Source organism: Scomber japonicus, chromosome 4 (genome assembly GCF_027409825.1).
Source record: "Scomber japonicus isolate fScoJap1 chromosome 4, fScoJap1.pri, whole genome shotgun sequence".
Classification (NCBI taxonomy): domain Eukaryota; kingdom Metazoa; phylum Chordata; class Actinopteri; order Scombriformes; family Scombridae; genus Scomber; species Scomber japonicus.
Genome location: NC_070581.1, coordinates 213802 through 239106, shown reverse-complemented (window position 1 = coordinate 239106; position 25305 = coordinate 213802). Strand labels below are relative to the sequence as shown.

Genomic DNA, 25305 nt, shown 5'->3' with positions numbered 1-25305 from the left:
GCTCCTGCTGCTGCTGGATCGTCCACCGCTGCTGCCACCAGCACCAGCACCACCACCAGCAGCACCAGCAGCAGCAGCAGCACAGCCTCTGCCTGGGCCACCAAGAGTGGATCTACGTAAGTGTTTTAAAGCTGTGATGTTAGTTGAATAGATGCACTCTCTGCAGAGACGTATTTGTCATGTTGTGACATTATACATGCTGTTGTGTGTTTCTTCTCATTGTAGACCTCTTGACCCTGCCATCAAGGCCTTTCTCTCCGGGCGGCGTTCTCTGTCTGGGTTGGAAATGCAGGCCAAGCTGCAGAAGCTGAGGACACCAAAGCCTGCATTTCCAGGCAAGTTCCAGTACAGTCTGATCACATCCCAGAGTTCAACTTGACTGTTTTTCTCATGTTTGCTGTTTTTGCTCTTTGTTGATTCCCTCTGACTGTGTGACTGCAGCCTCCTCCAGACCAGCTCTTCCCTCATTGTCATCTGAGGAGCCTTCAGATGAAGAGCTGGTCAAGGCGGTAGTTGACACTGAAAAGTGTAAGTAGTAAAAAATAAAGTGTTAAATATGGAATATTGTTTATGAAAGAGAAGCTGGGATTCATTTTGACTGCTCTTAATATTTTGCTCTATACTCTGCAAATATTTGAGATTATTGAACACTGTATTTCTCTTTAAGCCTCCCAAGTACAGGCCCCTCTCTCTCTCCGACCGCTGCATCCACCTCCTGCCATCGCCGCTGCTGTCGCTGCCACCGCCGCCACCACCGCTGCTGCCGCCGCTGCCCCGCATGAGGGGGCTGGTGTCTCTGCCGTGCTGGAACCCAGTGATGAGGAGCTGCTGGAAGCATCGCAGGAGAACCTCCCCACGGAACCTCCAGCAGCCCTCATCCTGGACCAGCCCGCAGAGTCACCAGCTCCCTCCACACCAGGACCACCAGCAGGACCGCCGCCGCCGCCGCCCGGAGAGGACTTGGAGGAGATGCCTGGGCCTGCCTTCCTCCCTCCTCCACCACCTGCTAGCAGTGCTGAGGTAAAGCTGTCTGTCAGCTACACTACATGTTACCGGTCAGGTCTCAGAGGTCACTGCTGTCCTCACCCATAAAGTCATTTCCTAAAATATTAATAAGTATAAGTATAAGAATAAGTATATAAGTATAAGTGCTTTGTATGTTTGTCTTGTTCTCCCTCCAGCTGCTGCCTGTGTCCTGGCGGGCAGCTCTCACTGCGGAGCAGCAGCAGTGGATCGGTCGGGTGCTGTTTACCAGGAGCAGCACGGGGAGGGCTCAGCTCATCAATGAGCTGAACCTCTGGTGGTACCCTCCCCAAGCCCGGCCGATCTACAATCAGCCTCCCGCGTCCCCCGAACCCTTCTTCGCATGTCGGCTGTTCCTCTGGATGCCACACAGGATCTGGGGTCTGCAGCTGACATGCCCCCAGCCTTTGTGCACTGGGATCCTCACAAAGGCTGGGCTCTACAGGACCATCCGGAGGGTCCTGGACATCGACGGCTGGTATCTCATGGCCACTGAGTACCTGGAGTGCCGTCGATGCACGAAGAAGGTCGGCGGATGGTCACAGGGCATCATCAGGCAGCTGTCCCCCACCTACAGCTGCCAGTTTCCGGCTGTACTGACGTACAAGTGAGACAGACTTGTTATTGTTATATATATATATATATATGTATGAGTGTTAGTTGTGATAAATGTGTATATAACTTTGTGTTGTGCTTCTGCAGGCTGTCCTGTGACCTGAGGGTGGTTGGACAGCTGAAGTCCCGCACTCTGGGCAATAGTGCGAATCAGCTGTACAACACCCTGCGGGAGCAACACTCTGACGCCTGGATGCGGAAAGCGATCAACTACCTCGGCGTTTGCGAGCAGTTCCTGGCCTTGTCCGGGGGGCATTTTCCACCACCGCCCCAAATGCCCCCTGTTCCATCACCCATCTGGCTGCTGACGGTCTTCGGCTACGATGTCCTGACGCGGCTGGATGAGTACAAGGCCAGGATCACGTCCACCTTCGGATCCATCTTGAAGATGGATTCGACCAAGATGGCAAGTTGTCTCTCACAATTTCATATTTTACACCACAGCTCTCTGTGTGTGTGTGTGTGTGTGTGTGTGTGTGTGTGTGTGTGTGTGTGCGTGCTCACTGACATTAACTTTTGAAATCTCCCCCCCCCCTTCTCTCTTTCCCCCTGCCAGGTGACGAAGAAGCTCGCAGGTGCCGCCTCCGACACGGCCGCCTGGGTCTCTAACGTAGGGAATGAGCACGGGCAGGTCCTCATGAGCGTCCTCACGTGCACCGAGGGCGCTGAGGGCCTGTCCAGGATGGCGGCCGGACTAATGAGGCGGTACCGACTCGCCGGGGTTCCCCCTCCAGAGGTCATGTACGTGGACCGGGACTGCTGCAAGAGAGACGGCTTGTCGAAGACAGCTGCCTTGTTTCAGGTGTGAAAGAGAGACTGTAAACTCTAACGCTCCCAATGACAGTTAAAATGTAATATGAACGATTTAACACATTATTATGTTTCTGGATCACAGGAGTGGGGACAGCTCGTGGTGAGGCTAGACATCTGGCACCTAATGAGAAGGTTCTCATTGGGTGCCACCACCCAAAGCCACGAGCTGTACCCTGCCTTCATGGGGCAGCTGTCTCACTGCATCTTCGAGGTGGACCCCGGAGATGCCAGCCGTCTCAAGGAGGCTAAGCGGTCCCAGCTGGAGGGGAGGCACGGGACGGTCGGCCTGACTGACGCCGAGGTGATCCAGAGGATCACCAAGGAGGAGTGGCGGCTCCACTGTCGACGGAGGACACGTGGGGCCGAGGAATCTACGCTCCTCATCCAGGACCTGCTGGACACCTTCGGCGGCCCGTCAGGAAACGACACCCTGGGCGTCCCGTTGCTCGACGCTTTCCGCATCCAGGATATTTGGAGTACGCAGAGGCACCATCTCAGCTGCATCCAGGACCCACCAGGTGTGCAGCTGTACACCGAGACCGGCAGGCTGACCAAGGGCGGAGTCATCCTGCCGGTTTATCGCTGCGCGAGGGGCTCCACGTCCTTGGAGTCCTTCCACCTCCACCTCAACCGGTTCATCCCAGGTATCTGAATGTGCGCCATGTGATCAAATATATTCTGTGTTCTCGTAGAAATGAAAATTCACTTTTTCATGTGAAACCTCCTTCCTCAGGAACGAGAGCGAGTGCAAAGTACTTTCAGGCGTTCCTGGTCGATGGACTGGTGAGGTGGAACGAGGACCGCGCAGCGGCAGCTGCACCACCACCACCACCGGATGCAGCTGAGGGTCAACAGATGGCACCTCTGCACTCCTACAGTGGCCACCTCAAGCACGTCCTTAATCAGAAGAGCCAAAGGGTGCTTGGCCTTCACATGGTTAAGGACTTCACCAAGCCTGCTGCGTACACAGGTATGTGACCTGACAACTTTAAGTGATGTGTCTTCACTTTAGTGTCACACCATGAATGTGAAACTAAACAAAAAGACAAGTAGCATTTCTCAAATCCTTTGTTTTTTGCTGTGACAGGGGAGCTCATCGGGGTTGAGTACCTGTACCAGCAGACTAACAGGGTGCTTGAGGATGTCAGCTTGGACCCTGACACTCCGGACGAGGCTGCTGCCGTCGACGCGCTCGAAAACGTCGACGAGGGTATCGAGGTGGACGAGGACGATCCCACCATCTTCCCGCCCGATACTCCAGCAGCCCGGTCAGGTCATCCAGCTGACGCACCCAAGTCTGAGCCATCCGGTCCGGCCGCCCCCGACCAATCTGCCCCTCCCGAGGCCCCTGAAGTGAAGCCTGCTCCTGCCTCCCGCGACTCCTCCTCAGAGTCTGAGGTAAGTTAACTGATTCAACTTAATTTTACTGATTATATTCTTGAACAATAATAATAATAATAATAATGATAATAATAATAATAGTAGTAGTGTAGATTTTGGATAAAGCTTACTGGCTATTTGCTCATGTCTTCCTTCAGGAGGAGATGCAGGGTCCTGATGGCCAGCCAGGCTATCAGCATGTCCTGAAGCTGGCCAAGGCCCTGCTGGAGGCACGGAGCCTTCAGGGGCTTTCAGACAGGAGGGTAGACAGACTCGTCGCTCTCTGGCAACGCCTGCCAGAGAGCGACAAGAAGAGAGTCGTCTACCCTCCCAGACACCGGGAGGGGCAGCACGCGGGGCGCTTCAAGGCAGCGAAGGGGAAGGACACCTCTTGCCCTGGAAAGCAGAGTCTCCAACGGTGAGTGTCATCAACAATATTCTGATTTCCTCTAGTAAACATCTGCTGTACATTAATGCACACTAACACTCTCGCTCTCCTCTCAGCTGCCTTCTCGGACCGCACTCGGGCCCTGCAAATTGGCCTAGCACCAGTCGCCTGGTGGAGGCCATTTGCCGCCAGCTCTGCCGTCTCCACCCCGCGGCCACGCGGGTCGGGGGGATCGCCAAAACTCGGTGGTCCCTCATCCTGGCGGACTACGTGGCCGTCAGAGAGGCAGTGCTGGCCAGCCCGAGGCTGATGGCTCAGACTGAGATTCAGCTCTTTGAGCTAAATCAAAGGACGCTCTCACAGTGGTAAGAGTGTGACATGAAGCTGCACTGTGATTTTATCTTTTGATGAAAGCTGAAGAGTGTAAAAACTGTCTGTGTTTGTCCTTCCAGGTTCTCTAGACGCCAGAAGGAGAGGGGAGCGGCTGTGCTGCTGCAGGGAACTGGCGTCGTCCCTGCAGTAGCCATTGCCCAACAGCCTCTCCCTGCTGCCAAAGGGCTGTCCTCCGTGCCGGTGGGACGAGGACAGCCCTTCTCCTTCGTCGTGCCCGAGGAGCCAGGGCCCTCCTGGAGGGGCCTGCCACCACCTCCTCATCCTGCTGCTGCTGCTGCTGCTACTGCTGCTGCTGCTGCTCCCCCTGCTCCCCCTGGACATCCTCCAGCTGCTGCTGCTCCCCCCCCTCATCTTCCTCTTCAACTCCTCACTGCTCCTCCACTGCTCCCAGGTAGCCTCACCCCACCTGCCCCTCAGCCTCCTCCTCTTCCTGCTGTACCCCGATCAACAGCCCACAGGAAGAGGAAGGCGGCTGAGGCGGCTGCCGCTGCTGGGGAGCAGGGCCCGCTGCCTGGGGGCAAAACCCGACGGCCAGTGGCACAGTACGTCTGCCGCCAGTGTGGCCAGCCCAAGAGGCTGGACACGGGCCACACTCGCATCGATGGTGTGGCGTACTGTGCGGCCGTCGGGGGAAAGACCGTGGAGGAGTGGAAGGAGGAATTGAGGAGGAAAGGACAGGACAAAGGGGGGGGGGCATCTTAGTTTTTTAAATTTGTTTTTATTTACTTTTTTTTTATAATAAAAAAACCTTTCAATGGTAAATACATGTGTCTGTCTTATTCTTTTTGCTTATTGCTATTAATGCTTCATTGTGTTCACCAGAGAGTCTGCAGCTAACTGTGGGTTTTATTTTAAAAAAGGTCAAAAATAACAGATAGAGCAGCAGAAACCACATTACATGAATCCACACAATATAATATATATAATTTAATACATTCATTACTCATTATTTTGGGAATCATAAAGACTACAAGTCTGCAGCAAACTGTGGGTTATTATAAAGTGGTTTTATTAAAAAAAAGGTCACAAATAACAGCAGCAGAAATTACATTACATGAATCCACACACAAAAATGTACATATATATATAATTTCATACATTCATTACTCATTGTTTTGGGAATCATAAAGACTATGTAGTGTATTTTCTGCTACAGATCTATGTATTTCTATTATTGTATTTCTAAGCTAAAGTTCTGTCTCTGTGTGTAGGCCTTAAAGTATAGTTTATATAACAGTCAGTGTCTTCATGTGAAATCTGGTTCCATCCAGTATAATGGTCATTAATATCTAGAGGTTGTCAAACAGTAAAGGCATTGGAGCTGGGAATATAAACCAGTATAGATTGTGTCCTTTTATGGATGAAAAGCAGAGTACTCATGTTTAAGATGATGTATACATTTATGGGGTGTAACTTAAGTATAAAAAGATTGTACACTTAAAATAACGGCAGAGACAGAATGAGGCTCCGTTGGACAGGGACACTTCAGCCTCAAATTGATCCAGGTCTGTCTCCACTGCAAAAGTCTGCAGCAAACTGTGGGTTATTATAAAGAGGTTTTATTAAAAAAAGGTCACAAATAACAGCAGCAGAAATTACATTACATGAATCCACACACAAAAATGTACATATATATATATAATTTCATACATTCATTACTCATTATTTTGGGAATCATAAAGACTACAATCACTTTTGTCACTCACTACACACTACTCCACCCAGTGTCTAATCCTTGCTCCAACCGGGAATCGAACACGGGTTCCCCGCTTCACATCTCGCAAGAGCAAAAGCCCCCTTCTCTCCCGCCTCCTCGCACAGAGAAGAACGTTCGGTACGCTTTTCGCAGCGTACCGAACGTTCTTCTCTGTGCGAGGAGGCGGGAGAGAAGGGGGCTTTTGCTCTTGCGAGATGTGAAGCGGGGAACCCGTGTTCGATTCCCGGTTGGAGCAAGGATTAGACACTGGGTGTAGTAGTGTGTAGTGAGTGACAAAAGTGATTGTAGTCTTTATGATTCCCAAAATAATGAGTAATGAATGTATGAAATTATATATATATGTACATTTTTGTGTGTGGATTCATCTAATGTAATTTCTGCTGCTGTTATTTGTGACCTTTTTTTAATAAAACCACTTTATAATAACCCACAGTTTGCTGCAGACTTTTCCAGTGGAGACAGACCTGGATCAATTTGAGGCTGAAGTGTCCCTGTCCAATGGAGCCTCATTCTGTCCCTGCCGTTATTTTAAGTGTACAATCTTTTTATACTTAAGTTACACCCCATAAATGTATACATCATCTTAAACATGAGTACTCTGCTTTTCATCCATAAAAGGACACAATCTATACTGGTTTATATTCCCAGCTCCAATGCCTTTACTGTTTGACAACCCCTAGATATTAATGACCATTATACTGGATGGAACCAGATTTCACATGAAGACACTGACTGTTATATAAACTATACTTTAAGGCCTACACACAGAGACAGAACTTTAGCTTAGAAATACAATAATAGAAATACATAGATCTGTAGCAGAAAATACACTACATAGTCTTTATGATTCCCAAAATAATGAGAAATTATATATATATATATATATATATGTACATTTTTGTGTGTGGATTCATGTAATGTAATTTCTGCTGCTGTTATTTGTGACCTTTTTTTAATAAAACCACTTTATAATAACCCACAGTTTGCTGCAGACTTGTAGTCTTTATGATTCCCAAAATAATGTTTGAGTAATGAATGTATTAAATTATATATATTATATTGTGTGGATTCATGTATTGTGGTTTCTGCTGCTCTGTTATTTGTGACCTTTTTTAAAATAAAACCCACAGTTAGCTGCAGACTCTCTGGTGAACACAATGAAGCATTAATAGCAATAAGCAAAAAGAATAAGACAGACACATGTATTTACCATTGAAAGGTTTTTTTATTATAAAAAAAAAGTAAATAAAAACAAATTAAAAAAACTAAGATGCCCCCCCCCCTTTGTCCTGTCCTTTCCTCCTCAATTCCTCCTTCCACTCCTCCACGGTCTTTCCCCCGACGGCCGCACAGTACGCCACACCATCGATGCGAGTGTGGCCCGTGTCCAGCCTCTTGGGCTGGCCACACTGGCGGCAGACGTACTGTGCCACTGGCCGTCGGGTTTTGCCCCCAGGCAGCGGGCCCTGCTCCCCAGCAGCGGCAGCCGCCTCAGCCGTCTTCCTCTTCCTGTGGGCTGTTGATCGGGGTACAGCAGGAAGAGGAGGAGGCTGAGGGGCAGGTGGGGTGAGGCTACCTGGGAGCAGTGGAGGAGCAGTGAGGAGTTGAAGAGGAAGATGAGGGGGGGGAGCAGCAGCAGCTGGAGGATGTCCAGGGGGAGCAGGGGGAGCAGCAGCAGCAGCAGTAGCAGCAGCAGCAGCAGCAGGATGAGGAGGTGGTGGCAGGCCCCTCCAGGAGGGCCCTGGCTCCTCGGGCACGACGAAGGAGAAGGGCTGTCCTCGTCCCACCGGCACGGAGGACAGCCCTTTGGCAGCAGGGAGAGGCTGTTGGGCAATGGCTACTGCAGGGACGACGCCAGTTCCCTGCAGCAGCACAGCCGCTCCCCTCTCCTTCTGGCGTCTAGAGAACCTGGAAGGACAAACACAGACAGTTTTTACACTCTTCAGCTTTCATCAAAAGATAAAATCACAGTGCAGCTTCATGTCACACTCTTACCACTGTGAGAGCGTCCTTTGATTTAGCTCAAAGAGCTGAATCTCAGTCTGAGCCATCAGCCTCGGGCTGGCCAGCACTGCCTCTCTGACGGCCACGTAGTCCGCCAGGATGAGGGACCACCGAGTTTTGGCGATCCCCCCGACCCGCGTGGCCGCGGGGTGGAGACGGCAGAGCTGGCGGCAAATGGCCTCCACCAGGCGACTGGTGCTAGGCCAATTTGCAGGGCCCGAGTGCGGTCCGAGAAGGCAGCTGAGAGGAGAGCGAGAGTGTTAGTGTGCATTAATGTACAGCAGATGTTTACTAGAGGAAATCAGAATATTGTTGATGACACTCACCGTTGGAGACTCTGCTTTCCAGGGCAAGAGGTGTCCTTCCCCTTCGCTGCCTTGAAGCGCCCCGCGTGCTGCCCCTCCCGGTGTCTGGGAGGGTAGACGACTCTCTTCTTGTCGCTCTCTGGCAGGCGTTGCCAGAGAGCGACGAGTCTGTCTACCCTCCTGTCTGAAAGCCCCTGAAGGCTCCGTGCCTCCAGCAGGGCCTTGGCCAGCTTCAGGACATGCTGATAGCCTGGCTGGCCATCAGGACCCTGCATCTCCTCCTGAAGGAAGACATGAGCAAATAGCCAGTAAGCTTTATCCAAAATCTACACTACTACTATTATTATTATTATCATTATTATTATTATTATTATTATTGTTCAAGAATATAATCAGTAAAATTAAGTTGAATCAGTTAACTTACCTCAGACTCTGAGGAGGAGTCGCGGGAGGCAGGAGCAGGCTTCACTTCAGGGGCCTCGGGAGGGGCAGATTGGTCGGGGGCGGCCGGACCGGATGGCTCAGACTTGGGTGCGTCAGCTGGATGACCTGACCGGGCTGCTGGAGTATCGGGCGGGAAGATGGTGGGATCGTCCTCGTCCACCTCGATACCCTCGTCGACGTTTTCGAGCGCGTCGACGGCAGCAGCCTCGTCCGGAGTGTCAGGGTCCAAGCTGACATCCTCAAGCACCCTGTTAGTCTGCTGGTACAGGTACTCAACCCCGATGAGCTCCCCTGTCACAGCAAAAAACAAAGGATTTGAGAAATGCTACTTGTCTTTTTGTTTAGTTTCACATTCATGGTGTGAGACTAAAGTGAAGACACATCACTTAAAGTTGTCAGGTCACATACCTGTGTACGCAGCAGGCTTGGTGAAGTCCTTAACCATGTGAAGGCCAAGCACCCTTTGGCTCTTCTGATTAAGGACGTGCTTGAGGTGGCCACTGTAGGAGTGCAGAGGTGCCATCTGTTGACCCTCAGCTGCATCCGGTGGTGGTGGTGGTGCAGCTGCCGCTGCGCGGTCCTCGTTCCACCTCACCAGTCCATCGACCAGGAACGCCTGAAAGTACTTTGCACTCGCTCTCGTTCCTGAGGAAGGAGGTTTCACATGAAAAAGTGAATTTTCATTTCTACGAGAACACAGAATATATTTGATCACGTGGCGCACATTCAGATACCTGGGATGAACCGGTTGAGGTGGAGGTGGAAGGACTCCAAGGACGTGGAGCCCCTCGCGCAGCGATAAACCGGCAGGATGACTCCGCCCTTGGTCAGCCTGCCGGTCTCGGTGTACAGCTGCACACCTGGTGGGTCCTGGATGCAGCTGAGATGGTGCCTCTGCGTACTCCAAATATCCTGGATGCGGAAAGCGTCGAGCAACGGGACGCCCAGGGTGTCGTTTCCTGACGGGCCGCCGAAGGTGTCCAGCAGGTCCTGGATGAGGAGCGTAGACTCCTCGGCCCCACGTGTCCTCCGCCGACAGTGGAGCCGCCACTCCTCCTTGGTGATCCTCTGGATCACCTCGGCGTCAGTCAGGCCGACCGTCCCGTGCCTCCCCTCCAGCTGGGACCGCTTAGCCTCCTTGAGACGGCTGGCATCTCCGGGGTCCACCTCGAAGATGCAGTGAGACAGCTGCCCCATGAAGGCAGGGTACAGCTCGTGGCTTTGGGTGGTGGCACCCAATGAGAACCTTCTCATTAGGTGCCAGATGTCTAGCCTCACCACGAGCTGTCCCCACTCCTGTGATCCAGAAACATAATAATGTGTTAAATCGTTCATATTACATTTTAACTGTCATTGGGAGCGTTAGAGTTTACAGTCTCTCTTTCACACCTGAAACAAGGCAGCTGTCTTCGACAAGCCGTCTCTCTTGCAGCAGTCCCGGTCCACGTACATGACCTCTGGAGGGGGAACCCCGGCGAGTCGGTACCGCCTCATTAGTCCGGCCGCCATCCTGGACAGGCCCTCAGCGCCCTCGGTGCACGTGAGGACGCTCATGAGGACCTGCCCGTGCTCATTCCCTACGTTAGAGACCCAGGCGGCCGTGTCGGAGGCGGCACCTGCGAGCTTCTTCGTCACCTGGCAGGGGGAAAGAGAGAAGGGGGGGGGGAGATTTCAAAAGTTAATGTCAGTGAGCACGCACACACACACACACACACACACACACACACACACACACACACACAGAGAGCTGTGGTGTAAAATATGAAATTGTGAGAGACAACTTGCCATCTTGGTCGAATCCATCTTCAAGATGGATCCGAAGGTGGACGTGATCCTGGCCTTGTACTCATCCAGCCGCGTCAGGACATCGTAGCCGAAGACCGTCAGCAGCCAGATGGGTGATGGAACAGGGGGCATTTGGGGCGGTGGTGGAAAATGCCCCCCGGACAAGGCCAGGAACTGCTCGCAAACGCCGAGGTAGTTGATCGCTTTCCGCATCCAGGCGTCAGAGTGTTGCTCCCGCAGGGTGTTGTACAGCTGATTCGCACTATTGCCCAGAGTGCGGGACTTCAGCTGTCCAACCACCCTCAGGTCACAGGACAGCCTGCAGAAGCACAACACAAAGTTATATACACATTTATCACAACTAACACTCATACATATATATATATATATATAACAATAACAAGTCTGTCTCACTTGTACGTCAGTACAGCCGGAAACTGGCAGCTGTAGGTGGGGGACAGCTGCCTGATGATGCCCTGTGACCATCCGCCGACCTTCTTCGTGCATCGACGGCACTCCAGGTACTCAGTGGCCATGAGATACCAGCCGTCGATGTCCAGGACCCTCCGGATGGTCCTGTAGAGCCCAGCCTTTGTGAGGATCCCAGTGCACAAAGGCTGGGGGCATGTCAGCTGCAGACCCCAGATCCTGTGTGGCATCCAGAGGAACAGCCGACATGCGAAGAAGGGTTCGGGGGACGCGGGAGGCTGATTGTAGATCGGCCGGGCTTGGGGAGGGTACCACCAGAGGTTCAGCTCATTGATGAGCTGAGCCCTCCCCGTGCTGCTCCTGGTAAACAGCACCCGACCGATCCACTGCTGCTGCTCCGCAGTGAGAGCTGCCCGCCAGGACACAGGCAGCAGCTGGAGGGAGAACAAGACAAACATACAAAGCACTTATACTTATATACTTATTCTTATACTTATACTTATTAATATTTTAGGAAATGACTTTATGGGTGAGGACAGCAGTGACCTCTGAGACCTGACCGGTAACATGTAGTGTAGCTGACAGACAGCTTTACCTCAGCACTGCTAGCAGGTGGTGGAGGAGGGAGGAAGGCAGGCCCAGGCATCTCCTCCAAGTCCTCTCCGGGCGGCGGCGGCGGCGGTCCTGCTGGTGGTCCTGGTGTGGAGGGAGCTGGTGACTCTGCGGGCTGGTCCAGGATGAGGGCTGCTGGAGGTTCCGTGGGGAGGTTCTCCTGCGATGCTTCCAGCAGCTCCTCATCACTGGGTTCCAGCACGGCAGAGACACCAGCCCCCTCATGCGGGGCAGCGGCGGCAGCAGCGGTGGTGGCGGCGGTGGCAGCGACAGCAGCGGCGATGGCAGGAGGTGGATGCAGCGGTCGGAGAGAGAGAGGGGCCTGTACTTGGGAGGCTTAAAGAGAAATACAGTGTTCAATAATCTCAAATATTTGCAGAGTATAGAGCAAAATATTAAGAGCAGTCAAAATGAATCCCAGCTTCTCTTTCATAAACAATATTCCATATTTAACACTTTATTTTTTACTACTTACACTTTTCAGTGTCAACTACCGCCTTGACCAGCTCTTCATCTGAAGGCTCCTCAGATGACAATGAGGGAAGAGCTGGTCTGGAGGAGGCTGCAGTCACACAGTCAGAGGGAATCAACAAAGAGCAAAAACAGCAAACATGAGAAAAACAGTCAAGTTGAACTCTGGGATGTGATCAGACTGTACTGGAACTTGCCTGGAAATGCAGGCTTTGGTGTCCTCAGCTTCTGCAGCTTGGCCTGCATTTCCAACCCAGACAGAGAACGCCGCCCGGAGAGAAAGGCCTTGATGGCAGGGTCAAGAGGTCTACAATGAGAAGAAACACACAACAGCATGTATAATGTCACAACATGACAAATACGTCTCTGCAGAGAGTGCATCTATTCAACTAACATCACAGCTTTAAAACACTTACGTAGATCCACTCTTGGTGGCCCAGGCAGAGGCTGTGCTGCTGCTGCTGCTGGTGCTGCTGGTGGTGGTGCTGGTGCTGGTGGCAGCAGCGGTGGACGATCCAGCAGCAGCAGGAGCAGCTCTCTGCCTGTCTCTCTTCTTGATGTACCGGACGGCGTTCTCCATCTGTGTCCCGGGACCTGGGACCTTCCTCCGGAGGTAGTTGACAAACCTGTGCAAATCAGAGAGCTTGTTAGATGAATGTAATCACCACAGCAGCTACATAACTATTCACATTTTATTACATTTGACCTGATTTTCTTCTTGTCCTCCGACTCGTACAGGCTCTGCAGGGTCTCTGATTTAAAGTCCCCAAAGCCAACAAGCGCCTGTCCCTCCTGACCGGGCTGGAGGGACTTTGCCCGCGCCTCCTCGAACGCACGGTGGAACCTGACTGCCTCCACAAAGTCAGGGTACGCCGAGGAGTAGCGGACAAGGGCATCCTGTAAATTGACACAGAAGTAAAGCTGTCATCACTCTTACCTATAACTGTGTTGTGTAAATATCAGACTGAAGGCTCTGACTCTACCTTGTTGGCCATTAGGGGGGACTGAGACCCCGTCCTCTCTCTCTCCTTCTGGTGGGAGGCGACCAGGTTGATGGTGTAGCCCACGTCGTTCTCCAGGAGCCAGTGGAAGATCTTGCCCTGGTACTTGCCAAACTGGACCTTCCACCGGCTCAGGACGAGGGCGGCGTTGGAGGTGTCGCCGCCCTCGGAAGCGACGTGGGCCCAGGCCTCTGCATCCACCTCCTCTGGCTTCTTGGCCCTGTACCCCCCAACTGCCTGCTGGTGGGCCAGGGCCTGTGCCTCAGCCGAAGCCTTTAGGAGGAGAGTCCCGTTGGGGGCTCTCCTAAAAGTTGGATGTTCAGTCTAAGGAGAGAAAATGAACATCAGCGTTATGAAAAGTGCAAGTACAGATATGAAATGCAAATGGGGTGAAGACACATGTACTACTTACAGTCATACTTTCAAAAATGATCTGTATAAAACAAGAAGACAACACAGTTACATTAGTGTTCAGCTGTGCTCATAATTTCTCTCTTTTAAATGTCACTGTGTGTGAAAGTAATGCAGCAACTTATAACATAGGTTTACATTAGTGTTCAGCTGTGCTCATAATTACACTCCTTTAAATATCACTGTGTGTGTGTGTGTGAAAGTAATGCAGCAACATATAACATGTGTTTACATTAGTGTTCAGCTGTGCTCATAATTTCTCTCTTTTAAATATCACTGTGTATGTGTGAAAGTAATGCAGCAACTTATAACATAGGTTTAATAATGTCTCTAGAGGATTTATATGTGACACGTGTGAAAATATAATGCACTTAATAAATATTCATTGATTTTTTACATGCTATATGGCACCTGTCATGTCGTCTGTGTGTCAACACCTGTGTCAACGCATCAAAGCGTCCCGTTACAACGGGTCAAAGCGTCCCGTTACAACGCGTCAAAGAGGATTTATATGTGACACGTGTGAAAATATAATGCACTTAATAAATATTCATTGATTTTTTACATGGTATATGGCGCCTGTCATGTCGTCTGTGTGTCAACACGTGTGTCAAAGCGTCCCGTTACAACGCGTCAAAGCGTCCCGTTACAAGCACACATGTAAAAATAAATTCATAAAATAATTCTTATATAAAGTCCGATATAAATAAAGACATTATGTGCACTTTACAAGTAATAGCGGGACCTAGCAAGACCGCGCCGTCACCTCAGCTAGCAATACAGCCATTTAAGAGTAAAGGTGGTATAACGTGACGACGGGAAGCAAAATTCAAGCATATATTTTTATTTAACACGGCATAATATTCGGCTAATACATACAGCACTTTAGATAAGTATTAAGTGAGTTTTACACTTACCAGATGCTCTCCGTTTCCAGTCTGAAGGCTGAATGAAGGCAGCGGGGCGGGGAGAAAAGATGGCGGAGAATTGGGACAAATCCAGCTCTCCTATTGGTTGAGAAAGTTGGATTCTCCAAATTGAGACAAATTGAGACAAATAATTCAACCTGATTGGCTGGGCCGATTTGCTCAATGAAAAAGAAAAAAAAAACCTGGGAATTGGGACAATTGGGACAGAGAACAAGGGTTTCACGGCTGCGAAAGGATGACACGCAACATCGTGAAGCGTTTCCACATTTTGACCCTTGCTCCTCTGGAACACCCGAGTAGGACGTTAGTCCTGTGGCTGGAAAGCCTGGAGCTCTTTGCCGCATTTCACAAAATCTAAAAACATGACAAGAAAAAGTTGGCGCCTTGCTCTTGCTGCGCGGTGTAGGGGAATGGGTGTTCACCATGTCGGGGCTCACCGTGAAGGGGGTGACTGGGACCACTGTTGTGTTCGTCTGCTGTTGGTGAGCGGGGCGCACTTACTCGGCTTTCTCTTCATCACGAACAAGTCTTTCGCCTTTTACTAAAGACTTCCGTGGAGAGGAACACCCACGAGTTAGATCTATTTTTGGCAGGCTTTGCCGTTTGGCAGAGCCTCATTGTGTTTGTGAAAAGACAAGCGAGCGGCCTTCCTCAGTAAGACGTGTTTTGCTGCGTGTATCACACCTAGGGGGGCCGAGCTGCTAAGCAGCGGCCGTTCTCCAAGCCCGCTGAAACGACGGCACCACGCTGAGGCTGAAGCTTGCGGGAGGTGGGCCGGGGCGGCCAACGTCCAGGGGTCATCGCTTCTCGGCCTTTTGGCTAAGATCAAGTGTAGTATCTGTTCTTATCAGTTTAATATCTGATACGTCCCCTACCCGGGGACCATATATTAAATTGCTTTTTGGAGCAGGGAGATGGAATAGGGGCTTGCTCCGTCCACTCCATGCATCGACCCGGTATTGCAGTACCTCCAGGAACGGTGCACCCCCCCCCTCTCTCTCTGTTTAATATGAAAAAAGACTTAACTGAGTAGGTAGGCCGGTCTAGCAGCACTGACGAGTTGAGACCCATTTCAAGGTTGTTCAAGCACCCCTGAAAATGAGCAAATTATCTTTGTTTCCTATGAATTATTTTATACAACTTTGGCCAGGGGGATTGAGTCACAGCAGATGGCAGGTTGCCTGTCTCAAGGAGAGCAGACATGCCCCCTGCTGGATCTTCATCAGTATCTCTAATCACCTGCGTCGAATAGGGGGGGAAAGTGCAGCGTGACACGGTGTGAGATTTGCACCTTGGGGCGGCACACAAAGAGGGAGATTGTGGGGGCATAAGAGGTTTGGCATGAAGGCCATTCCACAGCGAGGCTTGTCATAAAGATGAGTCCACAGGGTGTGTCTGAGAGGCTCTCGGTTGTCCTGCTATGGGTCACACGAGGGGATTGATCGCTCTTTTCATGCTTCATGCAAGGGTGCTGCCCACTGCCCTCCGGACCGCGTCCGCGGCCAAGGGGTCATTCTTCCCACGGGGGAGTAAAAGGGAAGCAGCACCTGTCTGCCTGTGTACTTGCCAAGGCAGTACATATGAAAAATTGGAATCGATACAGAGAAGATTAGCATGGCCCCTGCGAAAGGATGACACGCAACATCGTGAAGCGTTTCCACATTTTGACCCTTGCTCCTCTGGAACACCCGAGTAGGACGTTAGTCCTGTGGCTGGAAAGCCTGGAGCTCTTTGCCGCATTTCACAAAATCTAAAAACATGACAAGAAAAAGTTGGCGCCTTGCTCTTGCTGCGCGGTGTAGGGGAATGGGTGTTCACCATGTCGGGGCTCACCGTGAAGGGGGTGACTGGGACCACTGTTGTGTTCGTCTGCTGTTGGTGAGCGGGGCGCACTTACTCGGCTTTCTCTTCATCACGAACAAGTCTTTCGCCTTTTACTAAAGACTTCCGTGGAGAGGAACACCCACGAGTTAGATCTATTTTTGGCAGGCTTTGCCGTTTGGCAGAGCCTCATTGTGTTTGTGAAAAGACAAGCGTGCGGCCTTCCTCAGTAAGACGTGTTTTGCTGCGTGTATCACACCTAGGGGGGCCGAGCTGCTAAGCAGCGGCCGTTCTCCAAGCCCGCTGAAACGACGGCACCACGCTGAGGCTGAAGCTTGCGGGAGGTGGGCCGGGGCGGCCAACGTCCAGGGGTCATCGCTTCTCGGCCTTTTGGCTAAGATCAAGTGTAGTATCTGTTCTTATCAGTTTAATATCTGATACGTCCCCTACCCGGGGACCATATATTAAATTGCTTTTTGGAGCAGGGAGATGGAATAGGGGCTTGCTCCGTCCACTCCACGCATCGACCCGGTATTGCAGTACCTCCAGGAACGGTGCACCCCCCCCCTCTCTCTCTGTTTAATATGAAAAAAGACTTAACTGAGTAGGTAGGCCGGTCTAGCAGCACTGACGAATTGAGACCCATTTCAAGGTTGTTCAAGCACCCCTGAAAATGAGCAAAGGCTTTCCAGCCACAGGACTAACGTCCTACTCGGGTGTTCCAGAGGAGCAAGGGTCAAAATGTGGAAACGCTTCACGATGTTGCGTGTCATCCTTTCGCAGGGGCCATGCTAATCTTCTCTGTATCGATTCCAATTTTTCATATGTACTGCCTTGGCAAGTACACAGGCAGACAGGTGCTGCTTCCCTTTTACTCCCCCGTGGGAAGAATGACCCCTTGGCCGCGGACGCGGTCCGGAGGGCAGTGGGCAGCACCCTTGCATGAAGCATGAAAAGAGCGATCAATCCCCTCGTGTGACCCATAGCAGGACAACCGAGAGCCTCTCAGACACACCCTGTGGACTCATCTTTATGACAAGCCTCGCTGTGGAATGGCCTTCATGCCAAACCTCTTATGCCCCCACAATCTCCCTCTTTGTGTGCCGCCCCAAGGTGCAAATCTCACACCGTGTCACGCTGCACTTTCCCCCCCTATTCGACGCAGGTGATTAGAGATACTGATGAAGATCCAGCAGGGGGCATGTCTGCTCTCCTTGAGACAGGCAACCTGCCATCTGCTGTGACTCAATCCCCCTGGCCAAAGTTGTATAAAATAATTCATAGGAAACAAAGATAATTTGCTCATTTTCAGGGGTGCTTGAACAACCTTGAAATGGGTCTCAATTCGTCAGTGCTGCTAGACCGGCCTACCTACTCAGTTAAGTCTTTTTTCATATTAAACAGAGAGAGAGGGGGGGGGTGCACCGTTCCTGGAGGTACTGCAATACCGGGTCGATGCGTGGAGTGGACGGAGCAAGCCCCTATTCCATCTCCCTGCTCCAAAAAGCAATTTAATATATGGTCCCCGGGTAGGGGACGTATCAGATATTAAACTGATAAGAACAGATACTACACTTGATCTTAGCCAAAAGGCCGAGAAGCGATGACCCCTGGACGTTGGCCGCCCCGGCCCACCTCCCGCAAGCTTCAGCCTCAGCGTGGTGCCGTCGTTTCAGCGGGCTTGGAGAACGGCCGCTGCTTAGCAGCTCGGCCCCCCTAGGTGTGATACACGCAGCAAAACACGTCTTACTGAGGAAGGCCGCTCGCTTGTCTTTTCACAAACACAATGAGGCTCTGCCAAACGGCAAAGCCTGCCAAAAATAGATCTAACTCGTGGGTGTTCCTCTCCACGGAAGTCTTTAGTAAAAGGCGAAAGACTTGTTCGTGATGAAGAGAAAGCCGAGTAAGTGCGCCCCGCTCACCAACAGCAGACGAACACAACAGTGGTCCCAGTCACCCCCTTCACGGTGAGCCCCGACATGGTGAACACCCATTCCCCTACACCGCGCAGCAAGAGCAAGGCGCCAACTTTTTCTTGTCATGTTTTTAGATTTTGTGAAATGCGGCAAAGAGCTCCAGGCTTTCCAGCCACAGGACTAACGTCCTACTCGGGTGTTCCAGAGGAGCAAGGGTCAAAATGTGGAAACGCTTCACGATGTTGCGTGTCATCCTTTCGCAGGGGCCATGCTAATCTTCTCTGTATCGATTCCAATTTTTCATATGTACTGCCTTGGCAAGTACACAGGCAGACAGGTGCTGCTTCCCTTTTACTCCCCCGTGGGAAGAATGACCCCTTGGCCGCGGACGCGGTCCGGAGGGCAGTGGGCAGCACCCTTGCATGAAGCATGAAAAGAGCGATCAATCCCCTCGTGTGACCCATAGCAGGACAACCGAGAGCCTCTCAGACACACCCTGTGGACTCATCTTTATGACAAGCCTCGCTGTGGAATGGCCTTCATGCCAAACCTCTTATGCCCCCACAATCTCCCTCTTTGTGTGCCGCCCCAAGGTGCAAATCTCACACCGTGTCACGCTGCACTTTCCCCCCCTATTCGACGCAGGTGATTAGAGATACTGATGAAGATCCAGCAGGGGGCATGTCTGCTCTCCTTGAGACAGGCAACCTGCCATCTGCTGTGACTCAATCCCCCTGGCCAAAGTTGTATAAAATAATTCATAGGAAACAAAGATAATTTGCTCATTTTCAGGGGTGCTTGAACAACCTTGAAATGGGTCTCAACTCGTCAGTGCTGCTAGACCGGCCTACCTACTCAGTTAAGTCTTTTTTCATATTAAACAGAGAGAGAGAGGGGGGGTGCACCGTTCCTGGAGGTACTGCAATACCGGGTCGATGCGTGGAGTGGACGGAGCAAGCCCCTATTCCATCTCCCTGCTCCAAAAAGCAATTTAATATATGGTCCCCGGGTAGGGGACGTATCAGATATTAAACTGATAAGAACAGATACTACACTTGATCTTAGCCAAAAGGCCGAGAAGCGATGACCCCTGGACGTTGGCCGCCCCGGCCCACCTCCCGCAAGCTTCAGCCTCAGCGTGGTGCCGTCGTTTCAGCGGGCTTGGAGAACGGCCGCTGCTTAGCAGCTCGGCCCCCCTAGGTGTGATACACGCAGCAAAACACGTCTTACTGAGGAAGGCCGCTCGCTTGTCTTTTCACAAACACAATGAGGCTCTGCCAAACGGCAAAGCCTGCCAAAAATAGATCTAACTCGTGGGTGTTCCTCTCCACGGAAGTCTTTAGTAAAAGGCGAAAGACTTGTTCGTGATGAAGAGAAAGCCGAGTAAGTGCGCCCCGCTCACCAACAGCAGACGAACACAACAGTGGTCCCAGTCACCCCCTTCACGGTGAGCCCCGACATGGTGAACACCCATTCCCCTACACCGCGCAGCAAGAGCAAGGCGCCAACTTTTTCTTGTCATGTTTTTAGATTTTGTGAAATGCGGCAAAGAGCTCCAGGCTTTCCAGCCACAGGACTAACGTCCTACTCGGGTGTTCCAGAGGAGCAAGGGTCAAAATGTGGAAACGCTTCACGATGTTGCGTGTCATCCTTTCGCAGGGGCCATGCTAATCTTCTCTGTATCGATTCCAATTTTTCATATGTACTGCCTTGGCAAGTACACAGGCAGACAGGTGCTGCTTCCCTTTTACTCCCCCGTGGGAAGAATGACCCCTTGGCCGCGGACGCGGTCCGGAGGGCAGTGGGCAGCACCCTTGCATGAAGCATGAAAAGAGCGATCAATCCCCTCGTGTGACCCATAGCAGGACAACCGAGAGCCTCTCAGACACACCCTGTGGACTCATCTTTATGACAAGCCTCGCTGTGGAATGGCCTTCATGCCAAACCTCTTATGCCCCCACAATCTCCCTCTTTGTGTGCCGCCCCAAGGTGCAAATCTCACACCGTGTCACGCTGCACTTTCCCCCCCTATTCGACGCAGGTGATTAGAGATACTGATGAAGATCCAGCAGGGGGCATGTCTGCTCTCCTTGAGACAGGCAACCTGCCATCTGCTGTGACTCAATCCCCCTGGCCAAAGTTGTATAAAATAATTCATAGGAAACAAAGATAATTTGCTCATTTTCAGGGGTGCTTGAACAACCTTGAAATGGGTCTCAACTCGTCAGTGCTGCTAGACCGGCCTACCTACTCAGTTAAGTCTTTTTTCATATTAAACAGAGAGAGAGGGGGGGGGTGCACCGTTCCTGGAGGTACTGCAATACCGGGTCGATGCGTGGAGTGGACGGAGCAAGCCCCTATTCCATCTCCCTGCTCCAAAAAGCAATTTAATATATGGTCCCCGGGTAGGGGACGTATCAGATATTAAACTGATAAGAACAGATACTACACTTGATCTTAGCCAAAAGGCCGAGAAGCGATGACCCCTGGACGTTGGCCGCCCCGGCCCACCTCCCGCAAGCTTCAGCCTCAGCGTGGTGCCGTCGTTTCAGCGGGCTTGGAGAACGGCCGCTGCTTAGCAGCTCGGCCCCCCTAGGTGTGATACACGCAGCAAAACACGTCTTACTGAGGAAGGCCGCTCGCTTGTCTTTTCACAAACACAATGAGGCTCTGCCAAACGGCAAAGCCTGCCAAAAATAGATCTAACTCGTGGGTGTTCCTCTCCACGGAAGTCTTTAGTAAAAGGCGAAAGACTTGTTCGTGATGAAGAGAAAGCCGAGTAAGTGCGCCCCGCTCACCAACAGCAGACGAACACAACAGTGGTCCCAGTCACCCCCTTCACGGTGAGCCCCGACATGGTGAACACCCATTCCCCTACACCGCGCAGCAAGAGCAAGGCGCCAACTTTTTCTTGTCATGTTTTTAGATTTTGTGAAATGCGGCAAAGAGCTCCAGGCTTTCCAGCCACAGGACTAACGTCCTACTCGGGTGTTCCAGAGGAGCAAGGGTCAAAATGTGGAAACGCTTCACGATGTTGCGTGTCATCCTTTCGCAGGGGCCATGCTAATCTTCTCTGTATCGATTCCAATTTTTCATATGTACTGCCTTGGCAAGTACACAGGCAGACAGGTGCTGCTTCCCTTTTACTCCCCCGTGGGAAGAATGACCCCTTGGCCGCGGACGCGGTCCGGAGGGCAGTGGGCAGCACCCTTGCATGAAGCATGAAAAGAGCGATCAATCCCCTCGTGTGACCCATAGCAGGACAACCGAGAGCCTCTCAGACACACCCTGTGGACTCATCTTTATGACAAGCCTCGCTGTGGAATGGCCTTCATGCCAAACCTCTTATGCCCCCACAATCTCCCTCTTTGTGTGCCGCCCCAAGGTGCAAATCTCACACCGTGTCACGCTGCACTTTCCCCCCCTATTCGACGCAGGTGATTAGAGATACTGATGAAGATCCAGCAGGGGGCATGTCTGCTCTCCTTGAGACAGGCAACCTGCCATCTGCTGTGACTCAATCCCCCTGGCCAAAGTTGTATAAAATAATTCATAGGAAACAAAGATAATTTGCTCATTTTCAGGGGTGCTTGAACAACCTTGAAATGGGTCTCAACTCGTCAGTGCTGCTAGACCGGCCTACCTACTCAGTTAAGTCTTTTTTCATATTAAACAGAGAGAGAGGGGGGGGGTGCACCGTTCCTGGAGGTACTGCAATACCGGGTCGATGCGTGGAGTGGACGGAGCAAGCCCCTATTCCATCTCCCTGCTCCAAAAAGCAATTTAATATATGGTCCCCGGGTAGGGGACGTATCAGATATTAAACTGATAAGAACAGATACTACACTTGATCTTAGCCAAAAGGCCGAGAAGCGATGACCCCTGGACGTTGGCCGCCCCGGCCCACCTCCCGCAAGCTTCAGCCTCAGCGTGGTGCCGTCGTTTCAGCGGGCTTGGAGAACGGCCGCTGCTTAGCAGCTCGGCCCCCCTAGGTGTGATACACGCAGCAAAACACGTCTTACTGAGGAAGGCCGCTCGCTTGTCTTTTCACAAACACAATGAGGCTCTGCCAAACGGCAAAGCCTGCCAAAAATAGATCTAACTCGTGGGTGTTCCTCTCCACGGAAGTCTTTAGTAAAAGGCGAAAGACTTGTTCGTGATGAAGAGAAAGCCGAGTAAGTGCGCCCCGCTCACCAACAGCAGACGAACACAACAGTGGTCCCAGTCACCCCCTTCACGGTGAGCCCCGACATGGTGAACACCCATTCCCCTACACCGCGCAGCAAGAGCAAGGCGCCAACTTTTTCTTGTCATGTTTTTAGATTTTGTGAAATGCGGCAAAGAGCTCCAGGCTTTCCAGCCACAGGACTAACGTCCTACTCGGGTGTTCCAGAGGAGCAAGGGTCAAAATGTGGAAACGCTTCACGATGTTGCGTGTCATCCTTTCGCAGGGGCCATGCTAATCTTCTCTGTATCGATTCCAATTTTTCATATGTACTGCCTTGGCAAGTACACAGGCAGACAGGTGCTGCTTCCCTTTTACTCCCCCGTGGGAAGAATGACCCCTTGGCCGCGGACGCGGTCCGGAGGGCAGTGGGCAGCACCCTTGCATGAAGCATGAAAAGAGCGATCAATCCCCTCGTGTGACCCATAGCAGGACAACCGAGAGCCTCTCAGACACACCCTGTGGACTCATCTTTATGACAAGCCTCGCTGTGGAATGGCCTTCATGCCAAACCTCTTATGCCCCCACAATCTCCCTCTTTGTGTGCCGCCCCAAGGTGCAAATCTCACACCGTGTCACGCTGCACTTTCCCCCCCTATTCGACGCAGGTGATTAGAGATACTGATGAAGATCCAGCAGGGGGCATGTCTGCTCTCCTTGAGACAGGCAACCTGCCATCTGCTGTGACTCAATCCCCCTGGCCAAAGTTGTATAAAATAATTCATAGGAAACAAAGATAATTTGCTCATTTTCAGGGGTGCTTGAACAACCTTGAAATGGGTCTCAATTCGTCAGTGCTGCTAGACCGGCCTACCTACTCAGTTAAGTCTTTTTTCATATTAAACAGAGAGAGAGGGGGGGGGTGCACCGTTCCTGGAGGTACTGCAATACCGGGTCGATGCGTGGAGTGGACGGAGCAAGCCCCTATTCCATCTCCCTGCTCCAAAAAGCAATTTAATATATGGTCCCCGGGTAGGGGACGTATCAGATATTAAACTGATAAGAACAGATACTACACTTGATCTTAGCCAAAAGGCCGAGAAGCGATGACCCCTGGACGTTGGCCGCCCCGGCCCACCTCCCGCAAGCTTCAGCCTCAGCGTGGTGCCGTCGTTTCAGCGGGCTTGGAGAACGGCCGCTGCTTAGCAGCTCGGCCCCCCTAGGTGTGATACACGCAGCAAAACACGTCTTACTGAGGAAGGCCGCTCGCTTGTCTTTTCACAAACACAATGAGGCTCTGCCAAACGGCAAAGCCTGCCAAAAATAGATCTAACTCGTGGGTGTTCCTCTCCACGGAAGTCTTTAGTAAAAGGCGAAAGACTTGTTCGTGATGAAGAGAAAGCCGAGTAAGTGCGCCCCGCTCACCAACAGCAGACGAACACAACAGTGGTCCCAGTCACCCCCTTCACGGTGAGCCCCGACATGGTGAACACCCATTCCCCTACACCGCGCAGCAAGAGCAAGGCGCCAACTTTTTCTTGTCATGTTTTTAGATTTTGTGAAATGCGGCAAAGAGCTCCAGGCTTTCCAGCCACAGGACTAACGTCCTACTCGGGTGTTCCAGAGGAGCAAGGGTCAAAATGTGGAAACGCTTCACGATGTTGCGTGTCATCCTTTCGCAGGGGCCATGCTAATCTTCTCTGTATCGATTCCAATTTTTCATATGTACTGCCTTGGCAAGTACACAGGCAGACAGGTGCTGCTTCCCTTTTACTCCCCCGTGGGAAGAATGACCCCTTGGCCGCGGACGCGGTCCGGAGGGCAGTGGGCAGCACCCTTGCATGAAGCATGAAAAGAGCGATCAATCCCCTCGTGTGACCCATAGCAGGACAACCGAGAGCCTCTCAGACACACCCTGTGGACTCATCTTTATGACAAGCCTCGCTGTGGAATGGCCTTCATGCCAAACCTCTTATGCCCCCACAATCTCCCTCTTTGTGTGCCGCCCCAAGGTGCAAATCTCACACCGTGTCACGCTGCACTTTCCCCCCCTATTCGACGCAGGTGATTAGAGATACTGATGAAGATCCAGCAGGGGGCATGTCTGCTCTCCTTGAGACAGGCAACCTGCCATCTGCTGTGACTCAATCCCCCTGGCCAAAGTTGTATAAAATAATTCATAGGAAACAAAGATAATTTGCTCATTTTCAGGGGTGCTTGAACAACCTTGAAATGGGTCTCAATTCGTCAGTGCTGCTAGACCGGCCTACCTACTCAGTTAAGTCTTTTTTCATATTAAACAGAGAGAGAGGGGGGGGGTGCACCGTTCCTGGAGGTACTGCAATACCGGGTCGATGCGTGGAGTGGACGGAGCAAGCCCCTATTCCATCTCCCTGCTCCAAAAAGCAATTTAATATATGGTCCCCGGGTAGGGGACGTATCAGATATTAAACTGATAAGAACAGATACTACACTTGATCTTAGCCAAAAGGCCGAGAAGCGATGACCCCTGGACGTTGGCCGCCCCGGCCCACCTCCCGCAAGCTTCAGCCTCAGCGTGGTGCCGTCGTTTCAGCGGGCTTGGAGAACGGCCGCTGCTTAGCAGCTCGGCCCCCCTAGGTGTGATACACGCAGCAAAACACGTCTTACTGAGGAAGGCCGCTCGCTTGTCTTTTCACAAACA

General features: G+C 51.7%; 22 non-coding genes across 22 annotated transcripts; 5 read left to right on the top strand and 17 right to left on the bottom strand.

The window, feature by feature from the left end:
• The first annotated feature begins 15217 nt into the window (after positions 1 to 15217).
• Positions 15218 to 15332, top strand: LOC128358091 (U5 spliceosomal RNA). The gene has a single exon (XR_008321305.1). It is a non-coding gene; the product is annotated as a U5 spliceosomal RNA (small nuclear RNA).
• Positions 15333 to 15519: 187 nt separating this feature from the next.
• Positions 15520 to 15710, top strand: LOC128358050 (U2 spliceosomal RNA). Its single transcript, XR_008321267.1, has one exon. It is a non-coding gene; the product is annotated as a U2 spliceosomal RNA (small nuclear RNA).
• A 569-nt stretch (positions 15711 to 16279) lies between these two features.
• LOC128358138 (U6 spliceosomal RNA) lies at positions 16280 to 16386 on the top strand. The gene has a single exon (XR_008321349.1). It is a non-coding gene; the product is annotated as a U6 spliceosomal RNA (small nuclear RNA).
• A 227-nt stretch (positions 16387 to 16613) lies between these two features.
• On the top strand, positions 16614 to 16728 carry LOC128358090 (U5 spliceosomal RNA). The gene has a single exon (XR_008321304.1). It is a non-coding gene; the product is annotated as a U5 spliceosomal RNA (small nuclear RNA).
• Positions 16729 to 16915: 187 nt separating this feature from the next.
• On the top strand, positions 16916 to 17106 carry LOC128358042 (U2 spliceosomal RNA). Its single transcript, XR_008321259.1, has one exon. It is a non-coding gene; the product is annotated as a U2 spliceosomal RNA (small nuclear RNA).
• Positions 17107 to 17279: 173 nt separating this feature from the next.
• LOC128358137 (U6 spliceosomal RNA) lies at positions 17280 to 17386 on the bottom strand. Its single transcript, XR_008321348.1, has one exon. It is a non-coding gene; the product is annotated as a U6 spliceosomal RNA (small nuclear RNA).
• Positions 17387 to 17955: 569 nt separating this feature from the next.
• LOC128358041 (U2 spliceosomal RNA) lies at positions 17956 to 18146 on the bottom strand. Its single transcript, XR_008321258.1, has one exon. It is a non-coding gene; the product is annotated as a U2 spliceosomal RNA (small nuclear RNA).
• Positions 18147 to 18333: 187 nt separating this feature from the next.
• LOC128358088 (U5 spliceosomal RNA) lies at positions 18334 to 18448 on the bottom strand. Its single transcript, XR_008321302.1, has one exon. It is a non-coding gene; the product is annotated as a U5 spliceosomal RNA (small nuclear RNA).
• Positions 18449 to 18675: 227 nt separating this feature from the next.
• LOC128358135 (U6 spliceosomal RNA) lies at positions 18676 to 18782 on the bottom strand. The gene has a single exon (XR_008321346.1). It is a non-coding gene; the product is annotated as a U6 spliceosomal RNA (small nuclear RNA).
• A 569-nt stretch (positions 18783 to 19351) lies between these two features.
• Positions 19352 to 19542, bottom strand: LOC128358040 (U2 spliceosomal RNA). The gene has a single exon (XR_008321257.1). It is a non-coding gene; the product is annotated as a U2 spliceosomal RNA (small nuclear RNA).
• Positions 19543 to 19729: 187 nt separating this feature from the next.
• On the bottom strand, positions 19730 to 19844 carry LOC128358087 (U5 spliceosomal RNA). The gene has a single exon (XR_008321301.1). It is a non-coding gene; the product is annotated as a U5 spliceosomal RNA (small nuclear RNA).
• Positions 19845 to 20071: 227 nt separating this feature from the next.
• Positions 20072 to 20178, bottom strand: LOC128358134 (U6 spliceosomal RNA). The gene has a single exon (XR_008321345.1). It is a non-coding gene; the product is annotated as a U6 spliceosomal RNA (small nuclear RNA).
• Positions 20179 to 20747: 569 nt separating this feature from the next.
• On the bottom strand, positions 20748 to 20938 carry LOC128358039 (U2 spliceosomal RNA). The gene has a single exon (XR_008321256.1). It is a non-coding gene; the product is annotated as a U2 spliceosomal RNA (small nuclear RNA).
• A 187-nt stretch (positions 20939 to 21125) lies between these two features.
• Positions 21126 to 21240, bottom strand: LOC128358086 (U5 spliceosomal RNA). Its single transcript, XR_008321300.1, has one exon. It is a non-coding gene; the product is annotated as a U5 spliceosomal RNA (small nuclear RNA).
• Positions 21241 to 21467: 227 nt separating this feature from the next.
• LOC128358133 (U6 spliceosomal RNA) lies at positions 21468 to 21574 on the bottom strand. Its single transcript, XR_008321344.1, has one exon. It is a non-coding gene; the product is annotated as a U6 spliceosomal RNA (small nuclear RNA).
• Positions 21575 to 22143: 569 nt separating this feature from the next.
• LOC128358038 (U2 spliceosomal RNA) lies at positions 22144 to 22334 on the bottom strand. The gene has a single exon (XR_008321255.1). It is a non-coding gene; the product is annotated as a U2 spliceosomal RNA (small nuclear RNA).
• A 187-nt stretch (positions 22335 to 22521) lies between these two features.
• Positions 22522 to 22636, bottom strand: LOC128358085 (U5 spliceosomal RNA). Its single transcript, XR_008321299.1, has one exon. It is a non-coding gene; the product is annotated as a U5 spliceosomal RNA (small nuclear RNA).
• Positions 22637 to 22863: 227 nt separating this feature from the next.
• On the bottom strand, positions 22864 to 22970 carry LOC128358132 (U6 spliceosomal RNA). The gene has a single exon (XR_008321343.1). It is a non-coding gene; the product is annotated as a U6 spliceosomal RNA (small nuclear RNA).
• A 569-nt stretch (positions 22971 to 23539) lies between these two features.
• On the bottom strand, positions 23540 to 23730 carry LOC128358035 (U2 spliceosomal RNA). Its single transcript, XR_008321254.1, has one exon. It is a non-coding gene; the product is annotated as a U2 spliceosomal RNA (small nuclear RNA).
• Positions 23731 to 23917: 187 nt separating this feature from the next.
• Positions 23918 to 24032, bottom strand: LOC128358084 (U5 spliceosomal RNA). The gene has a single exon (XR_008321298.1). It is a non-coding gene; the product is annotated as a U5 spliceosomal RNA (small nuclear RNA).
• Positions 24033 to 24259: 227 nt separating this feature from the next.
• On the bottom strand, positions 24260 to 24366 carry LOC128358131 (U6 spliceosomal RNA). The gene has a single exon (XR_008321342.1). It is a non-coding gene; the product is annotated as a U6 spliceosomal RNA (small nuclear RNA).
• Positions 24367 to 24935: 569 nt separating this feature from the next.
• Positions 24936 to 25126, bottom strand: LOC128358034 (U2 spliceosomal RNA). The gene has a single exon (XR_008321253.1). It is a non-coding gene; the product is annotated as a U2 spliceosomal RNA (small nuclear RNA).
• Positions 25127 to 25305: the final 179 nt, after the last annotated feature.